General features: G+C 41.2%; 1 protein-coding gene across 1 annotated transcript in view; it reads right to left on the minus strand.

Annotated features, from left to right (window-relative positions):
• LOC133641945 (uncharacterized) overlaps positions 1-8,774 on the minus strand; it is a 480,284-nt gene extending 471,510 nt beyond the window's left edge. Inside the window, exon 1 of the mRNA XM_062036091.1 lies at positions 8,679-8,774. The gene's annotated coding sequence lies outside the window, so the exon portion shown is untranslated. The remainder of the gene's footprint in view (positions 1-8,678) is intronic.
• Positions 8,775-22,965: the final 14,191 nt, after the last annotated feature.

Genomic DNA, 22,965 nt, shown 5'->3' on the forward strand with positions numbered 1-22,965 from the left:
TAAACTCCAAACATCTCAGAACAAGCTAGTCAGGTTACTTCTAGACCTCCACCCCAGATCCCACCTCACTCCTACCCACTTCTCTAAAGTGGGCTGGCTCAAGGTGGAGGACAGAGTTAAACAACTTGCACTGAGCCTAGTCTATAAAATCCGCTACACCTCCCTGATACCGAAGTACATGTCAAACTACTTCCTTAACGTAAATGACCGCCATAACCACAACACCAGGGGGAGCTCCACTAACCACGTTAAACCCAGATTCCGAACTAACAAAGGTCTTAACTCATTCTCTTTCTATGCCACATCAATGTGGAATGCGCTCCCAACAGGTATAAAAGAAAGGGCATCTCTATCCTCCTTCAAAACCGCAATAAAAGTTCACCTCCAGGCAGCTACAACCCTAAACTAACACCCTCCCCGGATTGCTAATAATCAAATGTAAACAATCAAATGCAGATACTTTTTCTTTTTTCTTATGCCTTCTGATCTCTCTCTCTCTCTCTCTCTCTCTCTCTCTCTCTCTCTCTCTCTCTCTCTCTCTCTCTCTCTCTCTCTCTCTCTCTCTATGTCCACTACTTGATGTCCATATCCCCCCCCCCCTCCACACCCCTGATTGTAAATAATGTAAATAATTCAATGTGATTATCTTGTGTGATGACTGTATTATGATGATAGTATATATGATAGTATATATCTGCATCATGAATCAATTTAAGTGGACCCCGACTTAAACAAGTTGAAAAACTTATTCGGGTGTTACCATTTAGTGGTCAATTGTACGGAATATGTACTTCACTGTGCAACCTACTAATAAAAGTCTCAATCAATCAATCAAAACCATGCCGACACCAAAGTCGATAAGCTTCTTCTTTTTCTCTATCTTCTTGTAATGGGACATTCATCCTCCGCTGTTGCCATTTCTAATATAAAGTAATGTAAAGTTCTTATCGGAGCTTTATTTGTCCATTCTTAACATGTACAAGACACATAAGAACTGAAATTACATTTTCGGCACAATCCTGCTAAGAGCAGACATACGTTACAGGGAGACAAGACGGGACCGCCAACGGATCAGCCACTTAGGGCGCTCCTTAAAAAGGTGGGAAAAAGGTGACATTGGGGAAGGGGGGGAAGAGTAAAAAAAATATCAGTCTGAGGCTGGACCCTCAGGAATGGTCCAGACTGAGTCCGAGGAAAAAAACCTCACATAGCATGGCACACATAAACATGGTACATGTAATCACAACAACTCGCAACAGAGTCATCCAACAGGACTTTGGAGGCCGGCAGCTGCTGTTGAGCGCTACTCAGCCCCCACAACCCCGGAGGAATTAAGCAGTGGTGAAGGCGTTGATTTGGGGAGGGGTGTGTGCGTGCATGTATGCCCAATTAACTTGGGTGAGATGTTGGAATTGTCTTTATGGGCCGAGGCCGGCCCCAAGAGTTCAAGAGTTCAAGAGTCCGACCCAGGTGCTTTTGAAAAAAAGGGAAAGGTCAAAAGCGTCCATCTTTGAGGAGTCCTCAGGGGAGTGTTTTCAAACAGCCTTTTCCTCAAGGCCATTCGAGGGAGTCAGATCGTAGATTAAGATGTTGTTTTTTCTTCGAGCAGTCAAAACAATGACATTCCTGCTCTGTATGCTGGCTCTGACAATTCCAATTTATTCTTTCTCTAACTTCATCAAGATAGAATCCACCTTGCGATTCAAATCAGCAATTGCTCCAGTCTGTGATCCCACAGCACGACCCAATCCTTCCATTGCGTTGAACAGCCTGTTGGCCCCTTGAGTGGCTGCCATCGTCTTCCGAATTTGACGATACACCAGAGCAATGCCCAGCCCAATCAGCAAATGCCCTGCGATCACAGCTCCAAATAGGTAGATGTCTTCCACGTCCTCGATGGAAAGGACTGAGAGGCACATGATTCTCCAAGTATTCCAGGAATCTCTCACGTACCCCGCAGCAATGGTTCCATCAGGGCAGCCAGGCTCCCCCGAACCTCTTTTCCTTGTCGAAAAGACTGTGTCAATTGCGTCGAGAGTCCAGTTGATCAAATTCATTTTGATGTTTAGATTTGAGGACAGCTCAAGAAAAGAGGCTTCAAAAAGTTTAGACAAAGACAAGGACACAAGAAAGCAAGCGGGAAGGAGGAGGAGCAGGGAAAAATGCGACCACCCTCACCAAGAGGCAAGACAGAAATACTTACTTATTTATATCTGTCAGTAAACTCGCCATGAAAGCACTAAAACATACCGGTGTAGTGAGTTTACATTATTCACTCAAGGAACTTTAGTTATTAGAGAGTTCCGGTCGGATGTTTTTTCACGGGACACATTTCCGGCCTTGTTGTTGTTGTTTCCGGATGACGAGATGCTGCTCCGTTGTTGATTTAAGTAAAGTCTGAATGTCATTAAAACAGTTAGCTCCATATTTTGACACTTCTTCCACTCCCGTCATTGCACGCTACACCGCTACAATAAAGATGACGGGGAGAAGACGCTGCCGAAGGTGAGCCAAGTAAATAAGACCGCCCACAAAACGGCGCATCCGGAAGCGACTGTCAGAAAGTGGCTTGAAGATGGTCTGTAAAACATAATCCATGCAACATAGAGTGTTTTCAATTTAGAAAAAAAATAATAATAATATGACTCCTTTAATGCGCCCTAAAATCCGGTGCGCCTTATTCAGTATATGAAAAAATATAGAAAATTCATTGGTAATGCGCCTTATAATCCAGTGCGCCCTATGGTCCGGAAAATATGGTAATTAACAAGTTGTAACAAACTCAAGGAGTATAAAAACACATGTTTAAACATTGAACACACAGACACCCAAACTCTCGCGGGACTCCAATAACTAGTCTGACACTCGCGCACACATCACACACAACAGCACCACCTTTTAAAAGGCACAAAAACACACATGTCACAGATATCACACTATTGTTTTGTGGCGTTTGAATTGCTTATGACCTTTCTCGACCACCGTAGATACCCGCCATTTTTGTTTTGAGGACTCCACAGATGGGAAAATAGACTTATCGTTTAAAATCTTTATTAGTACGAAGTGCTAAACATTATATATAACCTGCCGTCCTTAAATCCAATGTTTTCCTTTTTCTAGTATCGATGAAATCGATTGATTCCTTTTGTAAAAAATCTTGGATCGATACTCATTTCTTATACAAAAACGGGTGATTGCGCACTTTACTTTCAGTTTATGTGACACCACACCAGTTCGAAAACATTTTGCATGTTCAATGTGCACTATTCAATAGTCTAGTTGCTCAGACAGTAATGTATTTATACCAGTTTAGATTGGGGTATGTCGTTTCTTAATGGGGAAAGACGTTAATGTCTCCGTTAGCATGTTAGCAATATAAACTAGCTAGCGCTAGCTGGTTTCTACGGTAAATGAGCTGTGTCAACAGTCCGTGAATTTATCAAAGTGTGGTTATCAATCACGGTTTTATGATCATTTTAATTCAAAACAGTATTTATAACAGTCGGGAGTTTTACCGCAGTTTATCATTATACTGTTTAACATTACATCCCTAATCATCGGTTTATTTTTCTTTAAAAAAATATGCCATGAATTCAACTGATCGTCGACTATGGGCAAAATCTCTCGAATCACATTTGACTATGAACATCCTCAGTCGAAGACAGCCCTACTTTTTGGTGTGTTTATTTCCCATTTCGCAGTGTCCGTACTACTTCGACAGATTGTGACGGCTTGGGATAAATTTTTAGCTTATTAGCTTTAAAAATTGTTCAAATCCATGCCTCTACTCCAAATGGTTCAATGACAGCTTTACATTTACTTCCGGTATCACTGTACATACTTATGTACCGTTACACCCCTAATCAATACTGTTAGGTCCGTCCGTCTATACTTAGACTTTGCTACCTAGTCACAGAGCCATGCGAAACGCCAGCCAGTGGTTTATAGGTCATTGACCCTTGGAGATGATGAATACTCGCCCTGAAGTTAGGACTAAAAACTTGAACAAGAGCAGAAAAAAGACAAAACCCACAAAGAGACAACAAACTCAACATAGCAAACTGTACAGAGCAAATTCAATCTTATTATGCAAAAAAAATACTGTGAACTCAGGCGTATGCATGGACAGTTTTGATAACAGCAGAGTAAAAGTTTCTGCCAAAACTCTAAGCTGAAAGGAAGTTCTTCCCTCCCCCTTTCTTCCCCAACCCCTCCTCGCTGGGATGGGCGTGCTGAGGGAATCTCACAACATGCACATTGATGTTCAACAGCAAGCAGTTTTGCCCACATCCGTTCAGAGCATAAACTTTTGTAGCCTGCAGCAGGTAGCAACAATGAAAACGAGAAGTGGATCCCGAATGCAATTGTGTAAAGACCCTAAGAGTGAAGACTGAGTGCAACGGGGTGGTATTGCAGGGTAAAAGTGCATCTATGTACTAGAACACCTGTTTTCATTCGGATCAACTGTAAGCTACATCCTAACTATTGAGGGCCTGGCTTACATATAGACAACCATTCACATAATGGACAATTTACAGTCTCCGATTAACTGAACATGCATTTTCTAGGGAAGAAGTCTTGAGTGTCTGAAGAAAACCTGCATGCAAACTTCACATAAAAAAAATCCAATGGACATTCCACCCTGGATCTGCAAATGTTGGTATTGGATCTCAGGGGCGTCACTGGGTTTTAAGAACAGGGAGGGCTTAGCCCCAAAGGATTCACAAGATGCACTTGCAGGATCTTTTCGCTCACAACTTTATGGCACTGTATTAGAATTGCACAACAAACATTGAAGAAACCTAAATGGTTAAAACTGGAACTGGAAGAAAGCTTTACTCATGAGATGACCCAAACACATAAGGACAGTGTTGTTGCCTGGAAAAGCTACCAGGCAACTTGCAAACAGGGAAACTTGCATAGCACTACAGAGTTGACCTGAAAACAGAGCAGGTTCAGGTGGAAAGAAACTTTTTCAGATTTTTAGTAACGTGGCCGTTGGTAGAACGGACTGGATTGAATACTAAGCGCCGACAAAGGGTTTCCACCAATGTTCCCTCAAATTTTGGAGCAAACACAAAAACTCCCTGAGCATTCAGTAGAGCACATGTGAGTAACATGAGACAACAAGTTAAATGTCTTATTATCATAATCAAATGACATCAGTCATTTCCATTAGATTATTTTCTAACACAAGTGATCTGGCCCACTCACAATGAAAATAACACAATAAAAGTGTTTTCCATGAGATATGTACTAGTATTGTATTTCTGGCTGGGGTTCTTACTTTGTCGATAAGCTTCTAGGTCGGTAAGCAAAACCAGAATTATTCCGTACATTAGGCGTTAGTTATAAGGCGCACTGTCGAGTTTTAAGGGAAAAAAAGGATTTTAAGTGCGCCCTATAGTCCGAAAAATACATAATTTAATTTTACTGTAACATTTTGGCGACTGAGCTGCCAGGTTTTTGTTTTTTTTACTTTAAAATTAACAGATTTTTTTTTACATGGGAGACAAGGCCATTATTTATATATATCATGAAGTTGAAAAACTTATTCAGGTGTTACCATTTAGTGGTCAATTGTACGGAATATGTACTGTACTGTGCAATCTACTAATAAAAGTTTCAATCAATCAATCAATCAATCCCAAAATTTGTAGCACGGACAAAATAAATAGACACGAAGATCAGAAGTCCACTGTAATGGACATAGGTTCTAAGGAATACATAAAAATAAAAATTTTGAAAAGTCCGCCCCCCGGTCTGTAAATGTGATTGCCAAAACATCTTTGTTAAATATCCCTGCTCCCAAGTTACTACGCTTACTTGAGTACAACTTTGGCAACTTTACTCTAACCCTCTATCTCAGGGGTGTCAAACTCATTTTAGATCGGGGGCCACATGGAGAAAATATACTCCCAAGTGGGCCGGACTGGTAAAATCACGACACAATAACTTAAAAATAAAGACAACTTTAGATTGTATGTTAAAGAGGTTCATTTAGCCTACTAATGTGTATTTATAAATGGTTGATTTATATACCAACTATCCCACACCTGGGACACAGTCCTGCAGGGCCGCCCCCGGCCGTTTGGTGGACATCCGGACGACAGGGGGCGCCCCGCCCTACCCCCGACGCACACCAGGGGACACCGCCATCCCACCACCTCAGGTGGGATGGAACAATCCATATAACACGTCACAGATGACGTCACACTAACATCACGTGACACCTCTGAGGAAGGCTGCAGAAGCAAGATAGCCGAAACTTGTCAGGTACAAAACTTTACCTTACTAGCCTATATAAATCAACCATTTATAAATACAACTTTAGATTGTTTTCTTTGTTTAAAAATAGAACTAGTACATTCTTAAATTGTACAAATCATAATGTTGTTGGATTTTTTTTTTTTTTAACCTGTTGCGGTTAATAGTATATATACTTTCTTTGTCGTTATTTATATTTTCTGGATAAATTATGTGATAATGTTCATCAGTCAACTCTTTGGTGTTCATTTTCAATCTATCAAGATGAAAAATGTATATCAAAATCAAGTTACAGTATGTTATTTATGTCGTTTGATCATTTTCCTCGACTGATGTACTAACATCGTGTGGTTTATTTTGTACATATGTAGCATCATCTACAAAGATACAAATAATTGCTATTGCGACATCTAGTGGACACATTTAGAACATCTGTTTTTTTTCATAAAAACATTTCAGGTTAATTTTTATACTTAGCAAACTCATCCCGCGGGCCTGATCCGCTCTATCTGATTGCACCCTCGCGATCAATCCCACCTCTACCATGCAGCCATATTTTCAACTTTACCAGTGACAATTATCATGTTTTCCTATAACTCAGGAGTGTCAAACGTACGGCCCGCGGGCCGGATCAGGCCCACAAACAGGTTTTATCCGCGAGATGAGTTTGCCAAGTATAAAAATAAGCTGAAATTTTTGAATGAAAGAAACTGCTGTTTTAAATGTGTTTGGTGTAGATGATGCTACATATGTACAGAATAAACCACATGATGAATGGGACAAGCGGTAGAAAATGGATGGATGTTAGTACATCAGTTGAGGAAAATGGGTAAATAATAATAAATGGATGGATGGATGGATTATTACAATCTTCGGATAGATTAAAAATGAACACCAATAGGAGCATTTTAAAACTCTGCCTTACTCAGATCCACCTATTTCACTGGTGAACATTATTACATCATTTATTCAGAAAGTAGAAATAACAACAAAGGAAGATAGAACATTATTAACTGGAACATGTAAGTGTAAAAAACAAAACAAAAAAACATTATAATTTGTACATTTTCAGAATGTGCTTGTTCTATTTTTAAACATAGAAAACAATCTGAAATTGTCTTTATTTTTAAGTTATCGTGCAATGATTTTACCAGTTAGGCCCTCTTGGGAATAGATTTTCCATAATGTGGCCCCCAAGCTAAAATGAGTTCGAAACCCCTGCTTGAACTCATTTAATGTCATTTCAAAAAGCCAATGCCACCACTGTAACACACTGAGAGGCAAAGGAAAACAAGACAGATGTTTGGTTTACAACAGCACCATCTTTTCCACACCGAAGACCAATTAAATCCTATTTGTTCTCGCCAGGCCAGGTAATCAAGCACAGAAACACTGATCACCTTCCTGAACTCAAAACAATCCGACAGAAACTAAACCAAAGGTGTCAAACGTACGGCCAGCGGGATAAGTTTGCTATGTATAAAAATTAGCCAAATGTTTTAAATAAAAAAACTGCTGTTCTAAATGTGTCCACTAGATGTCGCAATAGCAATTATTTGTATCTTTGTAGATTATGCTACATATGTAAAAAAAACACAAAAAAAACCACATGATGTTAGTGCACCAGTCGAGGAAAATGAGCAAACTACATAAATAACATCCTGTAATTTGATTTTGATATTATTTTTCTTTCATGATAGATTGAAAATGAACACAAATGAGTTGACTGATGAACATTATCACATCATTTATTCAGAAAGTATAAATAACGACAAGTAAAGATAGAATACTATTAACAGCAACATGGAAATGTAAAAAAACAAACAAAAAAAACCAACATTATGATTTGTACATATTCAGAATGTGCTTGTTCTATTTTTAAACAAAGAAAGCAATCTGAAATTCTCTTTATTTTTAAGTTATCGTGCCGTGATTTCATCAGTCCGGCCCACTTGGGAGTAGATTTTTTTCTCCATGAATTAAAGTCTATTTGTTATTGACAGGCCATGTAATCAAGCACAGAAACACTGATCACCTTCCTCAACTCAAAATCAATCCGACAGAAATTAAACAAAGAAATAGCCGATGACAGAAACAACATGTTGGCTTTCCGGTATTTTATTCGACTGGACATTCAGAGAATATATTATTAGGTCAATGTTTTGTAACTATGAGCTCATACCTGTGACTTTTAAACCACTGCGCTGTCACAAGAGTACACAATTCCGTCCTAGCCTGTAATATTTGTTTAGTCTACAACTTCCTGTACCGATGTGCCATATTGTGTACCGTTTTTGCCATATTGTGTGTCAGCTGCCTGCGTCCACTACTACGAGATCACACACACGCACACGGCACAAACGGTGAGCAAAATATACAAAAAAACAACATAAAACACGCAGTTGACTCACCTATTGTGTCCATTTTGGGTCGATTGCACGATGCACCCACGTCTTTATTGGTGTTACACGCAAAAGTCGAGCTTTAAAGCAGCGTGTCAGGCTTGTTTACAACTTTTTCAGCATGACTTGTGATTGGTGTGAGAAGAGTTTTGTCGACGCCCCGATGCTGCGTCACTAAACGGAGTAAAAAAAAAAATTTAGCTTCCCTCCATTTCCCAACTGGGAGGAAACCAAAACAGAGAGACTTTTAGAGAGGAAGTGCACACTTACTAACTCAGTGTTATTCAACCTTTTTTGAGCCAAGGCACCTTTTTTTCCATTGAAAAAAATCCAGAGGCACACCACCAGCAGAAATCATTAAAAAATGAAACTTAGTAGACAATAAAAAGTTGTTGTCGCAATTGTTGGATTTGAATTTAAACCATAGCCAATAGGGCTGCGAATCTTTGGGTGTCCCACGATTCGATTCAATATCGATTCTTGGGGTCACGATTCGATTCACAATCGATTTTTTTTTTATTCAACGCGATTCTCGATTCAAAAACGACATTTTCCTGATTCAAAACGATTCTCATTCATTCAATACATAGGATTTCAGCAGGATCTACCCCAGTTTGCTGACATGCAAGCAGAGTAGTAGATTTTTGTAAAAAGCTTTTATAATTGTAAAGGATAATGTTTTATCAACTGATTGCAATAATGTAAATTTGTTTTAACTATTAAATGAACCAAAAATATGACTTATTTTATCTTTGTGAAAATATTGGACACAGTGTGTTGTCAAGCTTACGAGATGCGATGCAAGTGTAAGCCACTGTGACACTATTGTTCTTTTTTCTATTTTTTTATAAATGTCTAATGATAATGTCAATGAGGGATTTTTAATCACTGCTATGTTGAAATTGTAACTAATATTAATACTGTTGTTGATAATATTCGTTTTTGTTTCACTACTTTTGGTTTGTTCTGTGTCGTGTTTGTATCTCCTCTCAATTGCTCTGTTTATTGCAGTTCTGAGTGTTGCTGGGTCGGGTTTGGTTTTAGGAATTGTATTGCATTGTTATGGGATTGCTGTGTATTGTTTTGTTGGATTAATTAATTTAAATAAAAATAAAAAATCTATTTAAAAAAATGAGAATCGATTCTGAATCGCACAACGTGAGAATCACGATTTGAATTCAAATCGATTTTTTCCCACACCCCTAATAACCAAGTATGCCTCACTATAGCTTTTGTCTCAAAGTAGGTGTACAGTCGCGACCGGTCACATCACGTCGTGACTTATTTTGAGTTTTTTAGTGTTTTCCCGTGCGTATAGTTTTAGTTCTTGTCTTGCGCTCCTGTTTTGGTGTCTTTTCCTGTTTTGTCGGTGTCACATATGCATGTACACTAGATGGCAGTGTTGCTCTGTTTGAGAGTGTCACAACATTGATGTTTACGGCAGACGACCTGCTTTACGGTAGGACAAAAACGTGACTGTTGTTGTTGTGTGATGTTGCCGCACTGAGTGGACGTTCATGAAAACTGCCTACAATAAACCCACCTAAAGAAACAAAGAACTCGCCATCGATCATTCACATGGTGTCAGAAGTGGTCCGTGAGTCACGAAGTTCAATTTAAGACGGAAATAGATGACATGGCGAAGTTTAATCCCCCAGCGAGTTTTGCCTTTGACAAGCCAACGGAATGGCTCGACTGGAGACAGCGCTTTGAGCGATACAGACTCGCGACGAAACTCAACAATGAGGATGGTGACGTGCAGGTGAGCTGCCTGATTTATGCAATGGGCAACGAAGCAGACAATATATATAAATCGTTCACCTTTGCCGAAGACGGACATAGAAACAACTTTGACCGCGTGGTGAAAAAAGTTCGACGAGTATTTTTTTCCCGAGGAGGAATATTATCCATGAGAGAGCATGTTTTCTCCAGCGGCCTGGGGAGAAGGCAGAGTGTTTTATCAGATCCCTGTACGATCTGTCAGAGCACTGTGAGTTCGGTGCCTGCCGGGATGAAAATATCCGCGACCGTATTGTTGTCGGGATAATTGACAAGGAGCTCTCACGCAGGCTACAGCTAATGGCGGACCTAACGCTCGCACTGACAATACAGACCGTCAGGCAGTCAGAGGAGGTTGCGGCACAAGTAAACCTGCAGGGAGACAAGATGGGATCAGTACAGGAGGTGCGTTACAAACAACAACATCATTGGAAACAACAACAAGGCAAGACAAAAGACAGAAAATGGGGGAATGAAAATAAATGTGGAAAATGCGGGAAAGCTGAGCATGGCAGAGAGGGAAAATGCCCTGCAAGAAAAGCTACTTGCCACAACTGCCATAAAATCGGACATTGGGCCAGATTATGTCGCAACAGCAACAAGTCAGTGAATAAAGTCACAGAAACTGGGCATGTTGAACAGACATCCTATTTCTTAGGTTCAGTGTGCAGTGGAGATGAGAAAGAACAGTGGACTGTTCAACTACAGGTGGATTCCATCCCAATGGAATTTAAAATTGACACAGGAGCTGATGTCAGTGTATTAAGTGAGGATGCGTTTCACACACTTACCCCACTGAGAGCACTGGAACCTGCTGACATTCCTCTGGACAGCCCAGGAGGTGAATTGTTGTCTCTGGGCCGATTTAAAGCAACAGTTAGCTACAAAGGGAAGGATTACCCCTTTAAAGCATACGTGGTGCACGGCAGTAGTGTCAATAATCTACTCAGCCGGTCCCTTTCAGTAAGAATGAACTTGGTGCGACGAGTCGACGAAGTGACACACACCACCATCACAGGACATCAGCAAGCTTACGGTGAGCATGGCACACTAAACACTGAACAAGTTAGAATACAGCTGAAAGATGGTGCCCAACTGTATGCTGTTCATTCCGCACGACGTGTGCCCTTCCCAATTTTACAAAAAGTCAAAGATGAACTACACAGGATGGAGTATAACGGCATCATAGAGCTAGTAACACAGCCAACTGAATGGTGTGCACTAATGGTACCTGTTCTGAAGAAGAACACTGGCAAAGCCAGGATATGTGTGGACTTGAAACGGCTTAACGATTCAGTCAAAAGAGAGCGTTATATTTTACCTACCTCGGATGAGATCACGGCCAAGCTCAGTGGAGCAACGGTGTTCTCCTCTCTTGATGCTGCGAGTGGGTTCTGGCAGATCCCGCTGCACTCAGACAGCTGCAAGCTAACAACTTTTATTACACCGTTTGGCAGATACTGTTTTAAGAGATTACCATTCGGGATCACCAGCGCACCGGAAATCTTCCAGCGAAAAATGCTGGAGACGCTGCAAGGGCTGGAAGGTGTTGAAGTTTTTATGGACGACATCCTGGTCTATGGGACCTCGATGGAACAGCATGACATTAGACTTGAAAAGGTACTTCAATGCGTTGAATCAGCAGGCCTGAAGCTCAATAAAGACAAATGCTCCCTCAGACAAAGCCAACTACGTTTTTTGGGACACCTCATCGATCAGTCAGGGGTCAGACCCGACCCTGACAAAGTTGAGGCCATTCGACAGCTGGCCCCACCAAGAAATGTCCAGGAGCTTAAAAGAGTTCTGGGCATGGTGAACTACCTGGGGAGGTATGTTCCTAGCCTATCTACAATAGGTCAACCATTTAATGAGCTTTTGAAAAGCAGGAACATCTGGACCTGGAGCCACACACAGCAGGCAGCATTCGAGAACATTAAGGAGATGCTGACCACAGCACCGGTTCTTTCCTTCTACGATGTTGCTAAGCCCACAGCTGTGTCCGCCAACGCCAGTAGTTACGGCCTGGGGGGCGTACTGCTCCAACTCCATGGAGAGGAGTGGAAGCCAGTAGCCTACTGCTCCAGACGTCTCATTGAAGCCGAAACACGTTACGCCCAGATCGAGAAAGAGTGTCTGGCTGGTGTATGGGCCTGTGAAAAATTTGACAAGTATGTTTGCGGCTTGGATCAGTTCAGGCTTGAGACCGATCACAAACCATTAGTACCGCTTGTCAACAATAGAAGTCTGGACAATGTTCCTTTAAGATGTCAGCGGTTACTGATGAGACTCCTGAGGTACAAACCGGTAGCAGAATATGTGCCAGGGAAAACTCTTGTAGTTGCAGATGCCCTGTCTCGTAGCCCACAAACGCACACAAAAGGAGAGACTGACACTCAGGATGATGTGGCGTGCTACGTAGCCACAGTGATGCAGGGCATCCCAGCATCTCCAACCAGAATGGAGAGCATCAGGACAGCAACAATGGCCGACAGCCAGCTGCAGGCTGTCATCAAACTAATCAGGTCAGGATGGCCAGAACACATTGCTAATGTCCCACTGTGTGCCAGAGACCTTCTAAAAGTGAAAAATGAACTATCAGAAGCTGATGGCTTGGTCACACGAGGAAACAGAATTGTTATTCCAAAGTTATTAAGAGCAGATATTTTGCAGAAAATACACGATGGACATCAAGGGCTCACAAAGTGCAGAGAAAGGGCCAAAACATCGGTTTGGTGGCCAGGACTCTCTGTAGGACTTAAGAACATTGTAGAGTTGTGCAGGACCTGTCAGGAGCAGAAGCGAGCTTAGCAGAAGGAGCCACTCATCTCCACACCCCTGCCAGACCGTCCATGGAAACGAATCGCTCTTGACCTTGGCGAACACAACAATCAATCAATCAATCAGCTTTATTGTCCATTCTTACATGTACAAGACACATAAGAACTGAAATTACATTTTCGGCACAATCCCGCTAAGAGCAGACATACGTTACAGGGAGACAAGACGGGACCGCCAACGGATCAGCCTCACTTAGGCGCTCCTCAAAAAGGTGGGAAAAAGGTGACATTGGGGGGAGGGTGGAAGTAAAAAAAATATCAGTCTGAGGCTGGACCCTCAGGAATGGTCCAGACTGAGTCCGAGGAAAAAAACCTCACATAGCATGGCACACATAAACAAGGTACATTTAATCACAACAAACTCGCAACAAAGTCATCCAACAGGACCTTGGAGGCCAGCAGCTGCTGTTGAGCGCTGCTCAGCCCCCACAACCCCGGAGGAATAAAGCAGTGGTGAAGGCGTTGATTGGGGAGGGGTATGTGCGTGCATGTATGCCCAATTAACTTGGGTGAGATGTTGGATTGTCTTTATGGGCCGAGGCCGGCCCCAAGAGTTCAAGAGTTCAAGAGTCCGACCCAGGTGCTTTTGAAGAAAAGGGAAAGGTCAAAAGCGTCCATCTTTGAGGAGTCCTCGGGGGAGTGTTTTCAAACAGCCTGTTCCTCAAGGCCATTCGAGGGAGTCAAATCTTAGATTAAGATGTTGTTTTTTTCTTCGAGCAGTCAAAACAATGACATTCCTGCTCTGTATGCTGGCTCTGACAATTCCAATTTATTCTTTCTGTAACATCATCAAGATCGAATCTACCTTGCGATTCAAATCAGCAATCGCTCCAGTCTGTGATCCCACAGCACGACCCATTCCTTCCATTGCGTTGAACAGCCTGTTGGCCCCTTGAGTGGCTGCCATCGTCTTCCGAATTTGACGATACACCAGAGCAATGCCCAGCCCAATCAGCAAATGCCCTGCGATCACAGCTCCAAATAGGTAGATGTCTTCCACGTCCTCGATGGAAAGGACTGAGAGGCACATGATTCTCCAAGTATTCTAGGAATCTCTCACGTACCCCGCAGCAATGGTTCCATCAGGGCAGCCAGGCTCCCCCGAGCCTCTTTTCCTTGTCGAAAAGACTGTGTCAATTGCGTCGAGAGTCCAGTTGATCAAATTCATTTTGATGTTTAGATTTGAGGACAGCTCAAGAAAAGAGGCTTCAAAATAGTTCAAACAAGACAAAAACAAAGAGAGCAAGCAGGGAAGGAGGGAGCGGAGAGAGATGCGACCGCCCTCACCAGTGGCAAGACAGACAACAAGCACGATTATCTGGTGATATCTGATTACTATTCACGGTACCTGAAAATCCTGCATCTACCATCAACAACCAGCGCTCAGGTTATTCAGAGACTGAAAGCAACCTTCGCTAGGTTTGGTATCCCGGACGAGGTGGTGAGTGACAACGGACCTCAATTTTCCAGTGCGGAATTCCAGGAGTTGGCACGACAACTGGACTTCAGACACATTACGTCTAGTCCTCACCACCCTCAAGGAAACGGACATGCAGAAAGAGCAGTGCAGACAGCAAAGAGAATCCTCCGACAGGACGATCCACTGGTAGCTCTCATGTGCTATCGTTCGACTCCCTGCACTACCACAGGAGTTAGCCCAGCAGAACTGCTGATGGGGAGGAAGATCCGAACAACTCTCCCTACGCTCGAGAAAAATCTGCAACCTAAATGGCCCAACAGAAAGACTGTCAAGCAAAAGGATGCTAAAGAGAAGACTAAACAAGCCTTCTATTACAATCGCCGTCATGGTGCCAGACATCATCCTGCTCTACAGCCGGGAGATAATGCCTACATCAAGCTGGACAACGAAAAATCTTGGAAGACGCCAGCAGTTGTCTCAAAAGAAAGTATTACTCCGAGATCTTATATCGTCAATACACAGGGAGGAGCAGTGCTGCGGCGTAACAGACTTCATCTTCGGGCACAACCAATCCCCGAGCCGGAAATGAGTACCCCACCTGTGCACACCAATGAGAGTGGTGGGATGATTTCTCAATCACTGTGTGCCACAGTTACAGAGGATAGCTGCCCCAATCCAAGTGAGCTGACAACCCCAACACAAACACCAGGACATGTTTTGACCAGGTCTGGCCGTGTCAGTAAGCCAGCCGCTAAACTGGACTTGTAGAGAAAAGTGTTTTGGGTGTTTCACATTGGACAATGGGGTGACATAAAAAAAAACAAAAAAACACCTATGGCCTTTGGGGGGGAAGAAGAAGAAGAGAGATGACACAATCATCTGTTCACTTTGAGAATGCACATTGAGTTATGTTTTACGGAACATTTGTGTAACAGTTATGTAGCTTCTGTACATTTTGATAAGAGTAATTGCTTCCTTTTTTATTGCGACAAAGGAAGTACACTTTGAGTTATTTGCAACTTAGACCTATTTTTACAGCTTTGAATTTACTGTTACATAGCCCACTTGCGGTTTGAAAGTATTAGACAATGATGTAGCATCACAATTGTAATATTGTTCATTTCAATTGAGCTATTATTACCTGTTAAGATACACTTTGCAGTTATTTGATATAACTTGAAAAGGAGGGAGATGTCACATATGCATGTACACTAGATGGCAGTGTTGCCCTGTTTGAGAGTGTCACAACATTGATGTTTACGGCAGACGACCTGCTTTACGGTAGGACAAAAACGTGACTGTTGTTGTGTGATGTTGCCGCACTGAGTGGACGTTCATGAAAACTGCCTACAATAAACCCACCTAAAGAAACAAAGAACTTGCCCTCGATCATTCACAGTCGGTATTTTCCTGTTGCAGTTTCATGTCTTCCTTTGAGCACTATTCCCCGCACCTGCTTTGTTTTAGCAATCAAGAATATTTAAGTTGTTGCTATTTTTTTTTTTTTGTGTGGATATTGCTGATTGTCATGTCATGTACGGATGTACTTTGTGGACGCCGTCTCTGGACAATGCTGAAGAAACAAGTCAATGTCAGAAAACCAACACATTTAGCTGAACTGCACCAATTTTGTCAAGAGGAGTGGTCAAAAATTTAACCAGAAGCTTTCCAGAAGCTTGCGAATGGCTACCAAAAGCACCTTATTGCAGTGAAACTTGCCAAGGGACATGTACCCAAATATTAACATTGCTGTATGTATACTTTTGACCCAGCAGATTTGGTCACATTTTCAGTAGACCCATAATAAAATTATAAAAGAACCAAACTTCATGAAAGTTTTTTGTGCTCCAATAACTCCATCACAAAAAAATAAGAGATGTAGAAATTATTGGAAACTCAAGACAGCCATGACATTATGTTCTTTACAAGTGTATGAAAACTTTTGATCGCGACTCTAAGTACTACATGTTATAATGAATGTGTCTATTACTACATTACATATATACTTATAGTGTGTAAATTAAAAAAAATTGTAAGCACTTTATAGGCAGAATAGAGCAACTCCTATAGGTTCCATTGTAAGCAGACGTTGCTAACATTTATTTACTAGTTAGCGTCTACTAGTTAGCGTGGCCACGAGGGTGAGGAAGCGAGGCAAATGAGCGGGTTTCAGGTTTCGGTTGAAGAAACAACGGCTCGGCCGTATTCTCTTGCCCTCCATGATGCTAGCAAACGTTCAGTCGCTGAGGGGAAAACTGGACAAACTCCAGGAAAATATACGATATCAGAAAGACTTCAAAGACTGCAGAGTCTTGGCTTTTACCGAATTTATCATGTCTTACCGGGACAATTACCTGGCCCTGGACGGTTTGGAGCACCATCCCGGATGGACAGACAAGCTGAAGTGACGGGAAAATGTCTTTACGTTAACAAACGATACTGCAGCAGCAGCTTGGTGACTGTCAGTTAAAGTTAAAGTTTGGTTGGGGCGGTATAGCTCGGTTGGTAGAGAGGCCGTGCCAGAAACTTGAGGGTTCCAGGTTCGATCCCCGCTTCCGCCATCCTAGTCATAGCCGTTGTGTCCTTGGGCAAGACACTTTACCCACATGCTCCCACTGCCACCCACACTGGTTTAAATGTAACTTAGATATTAAGTTTCTCTATGTAAAAGCACTTTTGAGTCTCTAGAGAAAAGCGCTGTATAAATATAATTCACTTCACTTCAAAGTAACACTGATAGTCACACACACACTAGGTGTAGTGAAATTACCCTCTGCATTTGACCCATCCTCTTGTTCCACCATCCCGGGAGGTGAGGAGAGCAGTGAGCAGCAGCAGTGGCCGCGCTCAGGAATCATTTTGGTGATTTAACCTCCAATTCCAACCATTGATGCTGAGTGCGAAGCAGGGAAGTAATGGGTCCCATTTTTATAGTCTTTGGTATGACTCGGCCGGGGTTTGAACTCACGACCTACCGATCTCTGTAACCACTAGGCCACTAAGCAGCCTGTCAGGAAACGTATTTGCACTAAGAACATAGAAATCCTTTCTGTATCGTTGCGTCCTTTTCGCCTCCCTCGGGAGTCTTGGCAACTTCTCATCACAGTGGTGTATGTACACCCTAAAGCAAAAGCTGATTCTGCTTGTGATTCTATTTTCGAGGTGATGCAAAAACTGCTGACAATCTTGCCCGCCGCTCCCAATTTTATTTTAGGGGATTTTAACCATGTTTCTCTTAAAAAGATACTTAGGAACTTTTATTAATATGTGTCCTGCCCACTTGGGTCCGTGAAGGACGTCTGCAAATCGCTCCCTTTGGCTCCGCTGGGCAGAGCAAACCGTAACTGTGTGCACTTGCTGCCCATATATAAAACTCTCTTAAAGAGAGAGAAGATCCGGACAACGAACATCAGGGTCTGGAAACAGGAAGTTGTGGAACGCCTGCAAGCTTGCGTTGACTGTACAAACTGGGACATATTTAAACAATCGAGTGGTGATAACCTGGATTTCTTGGCTCACGTTGTATGAGCATACATTGTCTTCTGTAGAGACATGATCATTCCTCTTAAGCGGGTGAATATTTATGTGAATAATAAACCGTGTAAATTAATCTGTGATGGCCAGTCTACGGAAAAAAGAGCTGCTTTTAAAAAGGGAGCATTCTCCTCTGACTTGCATAGAGAGCTGAGAACAGAAATTTCAAAGGCTGAAAAGAAATACAAATCCTAGCGAAAGGATAAGTTGTTTACGAATAACATTGGCTCTGCTTGGTTTAGTATGAAAACCATAGCAGCAGTGTTGTTTTTGACAACCATCTTACATTTAGTCTTAGTCTTTTGGACTAAAATGCTTATTAGTTTTAGTCACATTTTAGTCACTTTTATATGTGATAGTTTTAGTCCAGTTTTAGTCGACGAAAACTCAAAAGGGTTTTAGTCTAGTTTTAGTCGATGAAAAGTCAAAAAGGTTTTAGTCTAGTTTTAGTCCAAAAAAAAAGAATAAAAAGTATAATATAAGTATATAAGTATAGTCTTTTAACAAATTAATTTAGGTCAATAAGTATTGGAGATTGCTGTTGGGCAGTGTCACACATAAGTTGTGAAAATAGCAGCAGATCTATAAGTTCAACCCATTGTAAGCTTGCAGATCTGCTATTTTCACAAATAATAACAATAAAGGAATGGTTTTAGACATATAAGGTTTCCACCCAACAGCAAATTTCTGATCCAAGGATTGTGTATTACACACAGATAAAGTGGTAACAGTGGAATCAAAGTTCATTACTCCAAAAAAGCCAAAAAACAAAAACATTCTACTTCAGCAATTGTGGCTTTATTTCTCAGAATGTGTTAAAGTACAATGAACATAAACATGCCCGAAATATGAGTGATGGGTGAGGAACACATATGCTCAACTTGGCCCTGTCTGCCAGTGCAATTACAACAGATATCATACAACCCCACTCTCTTTAATTTGTGCAAACCATGTAATAAAATAATCAATTAATTCCTGATTCCTTAATGGGGCTGCACAACGTCACTTGTGGCTTTTAGGCTAAAGCTAGCAGACTCTACGTATAACAGTAACTCGACCTGTTTAAGATATCAAGTTACGTGCTGACAGAACGTACTCACAAAGAGATAACCACACCGTCACTGAATGTAAACATGGCTAAACATGCTGCTAAAGTAACACACACATAATGAATTGACGTTAGCGTAACAAAAGCTAACTTTAGCCTGAAGTTAGCAGCCCATTTGCGCCAGGAGTATGTGGAAAACGTACTAATGTATTAGCTTACTATGACATTTATCGATTATGTTAACAGCATTTGTAACTTACCTTCGAAAAAATATCCTTGTGGCGAGCCTTAAGGTTGGTCGTATTTTTTCCGCATATTTTGTGGCCACATTTGTCACCGTCTTCCTTCACAATACACTCTGTTTTATTATCTGCTGGGTTATATTTAAAATACACCCATATGTCGTCTCTACGTTTGCGACCACCGAGCCCCTGTGTTGAAACTGCCGCCGCCATCACGATCCATTGCCTGATGAGTAACAACAGTCTGACGTGTTGAGCACGTTGTGCGCTGCACGCCAGTTGGTGGGCATGGTTTTAATTGATACACACAATAAACAGAAATGTCATGCATTTTAAACGTCTGACAGATTACCCACTAACATTTTCGTCCGTTCTCGTCTCGTCAACGAAAACTCACACACGTCTCGTCATGTCTTCGTCATCAGAGAGACATGTTTATCTTGTCACCGTCTCGTTATAGTCATGAAAAAAAGTGGCGTTAACGAAATTATTTCGTCATCGTCATCGTTGACGAAAACAACACTGCATAGCAGGCCTCCATTTAATAAAAAGGTCCAGAAGCTGAAGCATAAACTAATAGATGACCAAAGTGTTATTATAAACCTCATGGATGTGGAAAAGGCCTTTTCTCAGTTAAAGTAAAAAAGAGTCATGGTCAGAGAACTGAGCACTATCTTTAATTGTATTTTTAACAAGTCTTTACAGTCACAATGTGTCCCTGCAATTTGGAAGAATAAAGTAGTAGTCACTGTCCCCTTTAGCCGGCTGCCCCAAGGTTTTTAAATATCTAAGACCAGTGAAGCAGTAGTTATGAAATCCTTTGGGAGACTGGTCAAGACTGACATCCTGAAAGTAGCAGTACAAGCACTGGATCTAATGCAGCATGCATACAGATCAAATAGAGGGGTAGAGGATGCTACAGTTACCCTGTTCAACCAGATTGTCAATGATGAGCAAGTTGGGTCGCACGCCAAACTTTTATTAATTGATTTTTCATCGGCCTTCAACCCAATGCAGTCCCACATCTTAGCAAAGAGGCTTTTACAACAGTTTGGCCTGAGTAAAAATATGGTGGGTTGGTCCCTTGACTTCTTAAATAATAGAACACAGAAAGTGGTTAATGGAGCATTGTCTGCAAGTCTGCTCTTCCACGGGTTCAGCATGTGTCAGAGTGGGTTTGATAGGAGAACCATTATTAAATATGCAGACAACCCAGTCATCATTAGCCTGTTACAGGCAGGCGAGACAGGTAATGGTCCGGTTGTCAACCATTTTATAGTGTGAGAAGTCCCATCCACAAATAAACAGGAAAAATACTAAAGATATGATTAAAGCCCCTCCACATGAAGTCACATACAGTGTTGAACTTCTACAATCTTACAAGTATCTGGGTACAAACATAAAGACTAAACTGTGTGATGAAAATTGTGAAGCTGTGTGTAAGAAGGGCCATCAGCGTCTTTTCTGTTTAAGGAACCTGTCTCACCTTCATGTTGACTTATCACTGATTAAGCTGTTCTACCATGCTTTGAGTGAGTCTGTCCTTTTGTTTTGTATGGTGGCATCGTTTGGCAACCTGTCTTTAAAGAGCAGGATCTCATTGAGCCAGGTCATCAAATGGGCTAGCAGGATTCTCGGTGAAACCCAGTCCAACCCAAAAGCCCTGTATATAAAACCGCTGCAAAGGCTCACTAGTTCCATCTTAAAGGGGAACTGCACTTTTTTGTAATTTTACCCATCGTTTACAATCATTATGACAAACATGACGACAAATGTTATTATTATTTTTAATATTATTAAATATTTTAAAAATGCGATCCAATGTCCGCTTACATTGACCTTAAAAGAGAACTGCACTTTTTTTGGAATTTTGTCAATGGTTCACATTCATTATGAAAGACATTATTTTTTTTAATGCATTCTGAATATTAAATAAACGTACAGTCGTGGTCAAAAGTTTACATATACAATACAAAGCGCCTTATTGCAGTAAAATTTGCCAAGGGACATGTAACCAAATATTATGTATGTATACTTTTGACCCAGCAGATTTGATAACATTTTCAGTAGACCCATAAAAAATTCATAAAAGAACCAAACTTCATGAATGTTTTTTGTGACCAACAAGTATGTGCTCCAATCACTCTATCACAAAAAATAAGAGTTGTAGAAATTTTTGGAAACTCAAGACAGCCATGACATTATGTTCTTTACAAGTGACAACGACTGTAAATCAAAGTTAGCTTACAGCGGAACCAATGGGAGCTCCACTATTTTAGCCATAAAATCCAATAAATAACCAATCAAAAAGCACTAGTGATATTGTTATTACAAGTGCTAACCCAGACAAACTATCTATAGCGGCGCCGTGATCACAATCTGTGTGCCTATGTTTACATTATCGAGTGGTCTGCTGCTTCTTCGCTTCCTATACATGTATTCTAGATCATAAATCATGTATCTCACCTGGACAGAAGAAGTCTGAGTATGTATTCTGACAATTTGGTACACTTTGACAGTCATTTAGGACCCGAAATTGGCGAGGACGACACAAAAAGACGCTTGGTCCACTTAACCCCCCATCCCTTTTCTTCATGAGGATTATGAGTAATTCTTCACCTAAATGGGAATATATGAACATCCTAGCAGTCGGCATCCTAATTACAGCAGACGTTGTAAAGTAAGTGGTGTTTTATGAGGTGTGTTTGCTCTCATGAAGTCTGCAGCGAGTAATAATCAGTGATGAAGAAGATAAAAAAGCAAACATCGTGATGCGTTTTTAAAATTAGTGCACTGTGTATGCTTAAAATGATCAAAATATGTAAATATGCAATGTTTTTATCATTATACCTGTTACTACATTACATATATACTTACATCATGTATATAAAACCTCAATGGAGGTGTTTGGATGTGTTTTAAAGGGGAACTGCACTTTTTTGGAAATATTGCAGATCGTTCACAAACATTATGACAGACATTACGGGTGGATTTTTTTTAATGCTTTCTAAATATTAAATAAAGGTAAATAAAAGTCCGCTTACAGCCTAGCCAATGGGGTTACACTATTCCCCCCATAAAATCCGATAAATAACCATTCAAAAAGAGCCGACGATACTCAGTTTACATTTCGTAACTTAAATATTTACCAGGTATTTCGGACCTGGAATTGGAGAGGACGACAGAAAAAGCGCTTATTCCCCCCAGTCCCTCCACCCCATTTCTTCGCGAGGATTATGAGATAGTTTTCATTTAAATGTAAATATATGGACATTCTAGTAGTCGGCATCCTAATGACAGCAGACATTGTACAGTAAGTGATGTTTTATTATGTTTGTTGGCTCTCATGAAGTCTGCAGTGAGTAATAATCAGTAATGAAGAAAAAAAGCAAACGTGGTGATGTGATTATGTAATTAATGCGCCGTGTATGCTTGA

This window comes from Entelurus aequoreus, linkage group LG24 (assembly GCF_033978785.1).
Source record: "Entelurus aequoreus isolate RoL-2023_Sb linkage group LG24, RoL_Eaeq_v1.1, whole genome shotgun sequence".
NCBI lineage: Eukaryota > Metazoa > Chordata > Actinopteri > Syngnathiformes > Syngnathidae > Entelurus > Entelurus aequoreus.